Source organism: Rhinolophus sinicus, linkage group LG01 (genome assembly GCF_036562045.2).
Source record: "Rhinolophus sinicus isolate RSC01 linkage group LG01, ASM3656204v1, whole genome shotgun sequence".
NCBI classification, from domain to species: Eukaryota; Metazoa; Chordata; class Mammalia; order Chiroptera; family Rhinolophidae; genus Rhinolophus; species Rhinolophus sinicus.
The window spans coordinates 147,777,342-147,783,341 of NC_133751.1; the positions used below are offsets into that span (position 1 = coordinate 147,777,342).

At 40.9% G+C, this 6,000-nt stretch overlaps 1 protein-coding gene across 1 annotated transcript in view; it reads right to left on the reverse strand.

Annotated features, from left to right (window-relative positions):
- ITGB6 (integrin subunit beta 6) overlaps positions 1 to 5,732 on the reverse strand; it is a 129,588-nt gene extending 123,856 nt beyond the window's left edge. Inside the window, exon 1 of the mRNA XM_019727259.2 lies at positions 5,464 to 5,732. The gene's annotated coding sequence lies outside the window, so the exon portion shown is untranslated. The remainder of the gene's footprint in view (positions 1 to 5,463) is intronic.
- Between the last annotated feature and the right edge of the window lie 268 nt (positions 5,733 to 6,000).

Consider the following 6,000-nt stretch of genomic DNA (forward strand, 5'->3'; position numbering starts at 1 on the left):
GTCAGCCCTCTGTCAGTGCCTCTGATAACAAGAGTGACCTTCTAAGGCAGCTGCTGTCATATTAGGTCAGCTTTGACTCTTAGAATTGTCGTTTTTACATCGATCCAAAGTGTTTTCCCTGGAACTTCAACCCATTGGTTCTGGATGCAGCACAAGGAAAGTAGAACAAGTCTATTACTGTGCATGAAAGTCCTTCACAGTCTTGACTATAATAACCAAAGCATCCCTAAGTCTTCTCTGGCCTAAAGTTCTCTTGTTCCTTCAACAACCATGTATGGGACATGATTTCAAATTTCTTGACCACCCTATTTGCTGTCCTCCACATGGGCCCTCGTATGCCCCTCCATGTGGTACTCCAAACTAAGTACAGCTGTCCACTGTGGTCTGACCCCAACACAGTGACACACATGTGACTCACTTTCTATCCCAGATGACACCTGGTTCTTCACGTAGCCTGGGAGCATGTTGACTTTTGGAGCAGACCCATATTGAAATCTGTTGACTAAAACACCTAAGAATTTTCATTCAGACTACTGCAAAATCATGTCTTTCACATCCTGGCATTAGATTTAGGCCACAGCTCCAATCTTCAACATTCTTTGGCAGCTTCCGTGGTTATTTTAAAATATGTTCACAAACTTTTTGAAACTCCTCCCTTCAAGGGGTGAAGCCTAACTCACCTCTTCTGAGTACAGGCTGGACCTAGTGACTTGTTTCTAATGAGTAAAATAAAGTAGAAGTGATGGTGTATGGCTGCAGAGACTAGGTCATAAAAGGTACTGTGACTTTCTACTCCCTCTTGGATTGCTCTCTGTGGGGGAAGGTTGCTGCCATGTCTTGAAGATGCTCACGTAGCCTGTGGACAGGCTCACATGGTGAGGAACTGAGGGCCCCTGCCCACAGCCATGTGAGTGAGCTACATTGGAAGCAGATTCTCCAGCCCCAGTAAAACCTTCAGAGACTGCAGCCCTGACCCACATTCTGCAACTACATGAGAGACCCTGGGCCAGAAATACCCTGCTAAGCTGCTTCGGGAGTTCTGAACCAAAAAAACTGTGAGATAATAAATGCTTGTTGTTTGAAGCCACTCAGTTTTGGTGTGAATTGTTATGTAGCAAGAGATAACTAATACATCTTGAATCTATGGTTGGATATTTTTCTTACCCATCCAGCTTCATGTTGTTCACACAAGAAGTTAAGCAGTCCCTTTCTGTGTTTATCAAAACCTCCAATTGATACAAATTATAGGTATGACAGAGCCCTTGGAGATGCTAGTAGAAGTCTCCTTAAGATTAGCATTGGTTCTCTATGCAGCGTCCTCAGATATGAACCAGCAGGCTGGTTCAGATTCCAGCCTGTTCTAAGAGGGAGACACCACTGGACATCAGTAGGGAGACTTAAATGGAGCTTTGATGAGTTATATGAATTCAGACAGGCCCAGAGGGATGAGAGGTAAGATCATATTTGATGAATACAGACAGATTCCTATATATTTGTAAGATTCGAGGGACAATGGAAAAACAGCTGGACTGCAAGCTTTTGTGGGGAAGCACTGTGTTTGTCTTGTTCACTGACTCCATCCCAGGTGTGGCACAAATGTTCAGCAACTTTTTAAAAAATAAGATAATAAAAAAATGGAGAGATGAAGAGTAAGAGACATTTAGACATATGGAGGCTAACCAAATTTGAGAAAAGTTTCATAATCAAAATGTTTTTCGGGGAGTCAATTTGTCACATCTGGTGAGGGATCAGTATGAGTCCGAGCTTTGAGCAGACTTCAGCAGGGTGGGTACTTGGTGTGATAAGGAGGGACGGAGAAGACTGCGGGTCATGAACTGTGGCTCCCAAATGTCACCTAAGGTAGGAATAGATTAGTTAAACCTCGGCATTCTTTTGAAGAAGTGTTTGTCTTGGGGAAAAACATTGGGGAATGACTAACCTGGAAAGACATAGGTGGGAACTGCACTGGTAATTGAGCTTGAAGTCAAGGTCACCAGGTTAAGCCTACATCCAAGGTGGGAATTTGCACAGACGAACATGGAGTGTAAAGAGATAAGTGAGAGAAGAGACAGCCTAGAGGCATATAATATGTATGAGCCATGCATGGTATTTATCTCAATGTTAACAGCCCCTTTGGTTCTGAAGTCTTCCAGAATTGGATTGTGCACATCAGGCAGCAAGCTGCAGCCCCAGCACATTTTTCCTCCTGACTATGTCTCTGACTGAATTCGCTGGTCCCCAAGACTTTTCTAGCTCATTTCTTGGCAGAAGCCTCTGTTTTCTTGAAGTGTAGATATGGGTCCTTGGACTATAACCCAGCTCGGAATCTGGTAAGTCAAGTTCTGTTTAGTGAAGGGCATAGGTTGAAACAGGACTTGGATTAAAATATACTTCCTTGAATGTAACTGGTTTCTATATTTATGAGATTTCTATTTTTATTAATTAATACAACAGAATTTACTTACTGTTTTAATTTAACTATGGCTCTAGATATTGGGAACACTAACATCAATATTATAAGGTTCCTACATTAAAAGCCTCATCGGCTAATGGGAGAGTCCAAAATCTGTGTGTGTGTGTGTGTGTGTGTGTGTGTGTGCGCGCGTGCGCAGTGACATAAGAACTAAGTGAACAGTGTCTACAGAGCATCAGAGATAGTGGGAGTAACTGTATGTGTGTTTATAAGGTGAGCATTGAGATAAATACCATGCATGGCAGCTTTGGAAGAATGTCAGGGAACGTTCCATCAAAAGTGATGCTCAAACTGAATCCTGGTGGAAGAAATATAGAAGAGCACTGTGTAGATGAGGTCATTAGGCAGATCTGGAGACATGGAAGAGCATGAGGGGTTTGGAGAAGAATAAATACATAGTTTGGCCAAAGTGTAGGGTATATTTGTGTGATGAAAGGAGGGATGGGAAGATGGCATGAAGGGAATGACAAGAGCTGAGCCTGGGAAAGTAGGCCGGAGTCTCTGGATCTTGAAGAACCTCAACTACCAAGATAGGGAGTTTGACATTTATTTTGCAGGTGATGGGAACCATGGAAGGATTTTTTAAAGAAAGAGTGATGCATTCTAATTTGTAATTTTGAAAGGGAACTGATGGCAGAATATTGGTGAATTGGAGGCAGGAAGATTGGTTGGGAAGCTACTACAGCAGTTTAGGCAAGAGTGGATGAAATGTAATGACACTGGAGGTGGAAGGGAAGAGGCTCAACAATAGAGCCTTAGGAATCTGAATGGACAAGGCCTGGCAACGACTGGAGGCTGGTGGATCACTGTAGTTCAGAAGGAAGCTAAATAAGCCTGAGGTTTCCTGCTCAGGCACTGGGTTGAAGTAATTTGATGTAGTAGAGCTGTATGTGTGGGTGAGCTTCGTGTTGTTAAGCAAAAGATCAATTTTGGTATTATCATGTGACCTATCTATTAACCTCCTATTGGGGTCTCAGAAAGGTAAGATGTTGTGAAAGAGAAAAGAAGTCAGTGTATAGAGAAGATTAAGGTTCAAAATGGCTCAGTGTAGAACCAAATACCAGCAGCATGAAGGACAGCCAAGGGTCTTCTTGTGGGAACTCCAGCTGAAAATAGCTCTCTGGGTTGGCCTGGAGGACTGGCAGGCCCGTGTGCTCGGGGGACGTGTGGGTGCCATCACTGTGAATTAGCTGCATGGATCCCCAGATGACCTCGGCCTATAGTTAGCTCTCACAATCAGCTGTGGCTGGTTTCCAAAGTAGCAGCAACGGCAGCTGACAATTTTCTTCTCTGTAAACAAGTGCCCATTAGCAATAAGTTTTGCAAGGAGCTACTCATCCCGGTTTGACTAAGGGCTTCTGTGGCAGAACACATGCCAACAGTTTCCATAGGCCATTTGAAAAAAAAAAAAAAAAAATCCATTGCTTTCTTTTGTGTTAAAATACCTTGAACCTTCTGGGTAACTTAGAAGAATCAAAGTATAAGTTCTATCCCTGGGGAATATGTCAACGAAATGCCGCTTGCATGTTTTAGTTCATGAGCAAATCTGTTCCCCTCCTGCATATCACAATGAAAGTAAATAGAATGTAAGACTTCAAAAGCAGAGACGGTATCTAACGCTAAGAGTAGAGGTCAATGCCCTCTGGTGGGATCTGAAGTTAGAATACAAAATCTACATTTGAGACTCTCAGGCAAAAAAAAAAAAAAAAAATTCTTGCAGTCAGAGTTCATGTCAACGCATCTGGTGGTAAGTTTGCTTTAATGTATGGTAACGGGAAAATATTGAGAGATTGCAATCGTATTTTGTTTGAAAATTGAGCTTTAGTTCCTGTACTTCTTCCAGAAAACACTAGAGGGAGTAATTCAGATAGAGGATAAAAAGGCTACTAGGAAAATGAACAGGAATGGAGAGGAGAGAATGCTGAGGAGGAAGGCATTTGTGTATTTCACCAGGCACAGAATTTTACTTAAGTAGATACTACTCTTCATACTATGGCCAAGTGACTTTATGTTTGAAACCCGGTACCAAAAAATTTTAACAATGAACTGCTGAGCCTGTTCAGAATCCAAAGCCATTACTCTCTGACCAGAATCTATATTTTTGTTTTGGACCTTTTGAAAGTCAGTATGATATAGCTCGCTCTGTGAGTCTTTAATTTTAGAGGACATATTATTTGGATAATACATAAGCCAAAGGTATAAATCCAATACCTTTCACAAATATTGGATTTTGTATTTTTACAGCACTGGGAGTCATACTTCCAGTGCTCAAAGTGACGAGTAGTGATACCAGGCGTTTTCAGACACCTGTGGGAATAAAATGTGCTCTTTGTAGATATTTCGATTGGACGCCCTTCCCTCTTCATTTTCTCCACAGTTTTCACGAATTACTTCTATATCATAACACCACTTTACAATCCAGAAACACTGAAGTTAACTGGCCCAATGTCATGCACATGTCAATGAGAACGGATATTTAGTCTTCTTGTTTGAATTCCCAATTTCTAAGTTCTTTTATGCCTCTTGAAAATGCCAAAAGAGCTAGTGAAGGCTAGAGTCAAATCACCTACTTTTATTTAAAAAAAAAAAAAACTTTTTAAACAATTAATCACTATAATCAGAAACGAGTATCTTAAAAAGCCTCTCAAGAGACGATTCAACTGAACATTAAAATATTTGACTGAATGATGAGCTAATAATCCTATGAAATATTGTCCTTAAACCATAGCAGATTTTTGAAGTACAACTGTTAAAACATATGTGAATTCCAATGTAAGAAAAATCACAATAAAGCATGCTAAGTTAAAAAGGACCTGCCCTTTTATAAATGGTGGGGTCAGTTTCACCTGGACATTAATATCAAGAGAATATAAATAACATTATGAACTTCCTAAGGCCATGTCTGTCGGAAACGATCAATTACACTGACAAGGAAATCTTAGCTCCGAAATTTGGGTTTGCGTTTGTTAGTCATGCATTATACTACTTACCTCTCAGGGCAGACCTTTAATTTCAGAAAGTGCTGAGATTCATTACTGTACCGGTTATCAAAAGTCTTTGGCAGAAATACCATTTATCCTTGTTGTGGTAATGAACAGATTTATAACATTCTGGAGTCACCATTCCTGAAAAAGCACATTCATTTGAATATATCTTCCACAAACATAGTGAAATATTTCATGAAGGCACATGGGTGTAGAATACTATAGAGAGATATTGCTGGTGAATGACAGACCGTCTGGTTGATTTACACGAAACCCCAAGTGCTTGTATGAGAATAGGTTAGTTTAGATTGACGAGCAAATGTGTAACCAGACTTCTGGCTGACAAATGGGAGAACTATGCCAGCGCATTAGCTTCTCTGGAGAGAGACCAAAAGTAAAGCAGGAGGATCAAGTTCATTCCATAAAGGACATTCAAACCTAATGGATGGCAGGGTGGCTGGGATATTAAGCACGTATGGATTTTAATATCCCCAAATAGTACGGGGCAAGTTTAGAGTTCAACTGACATCCAAGTCAATGACC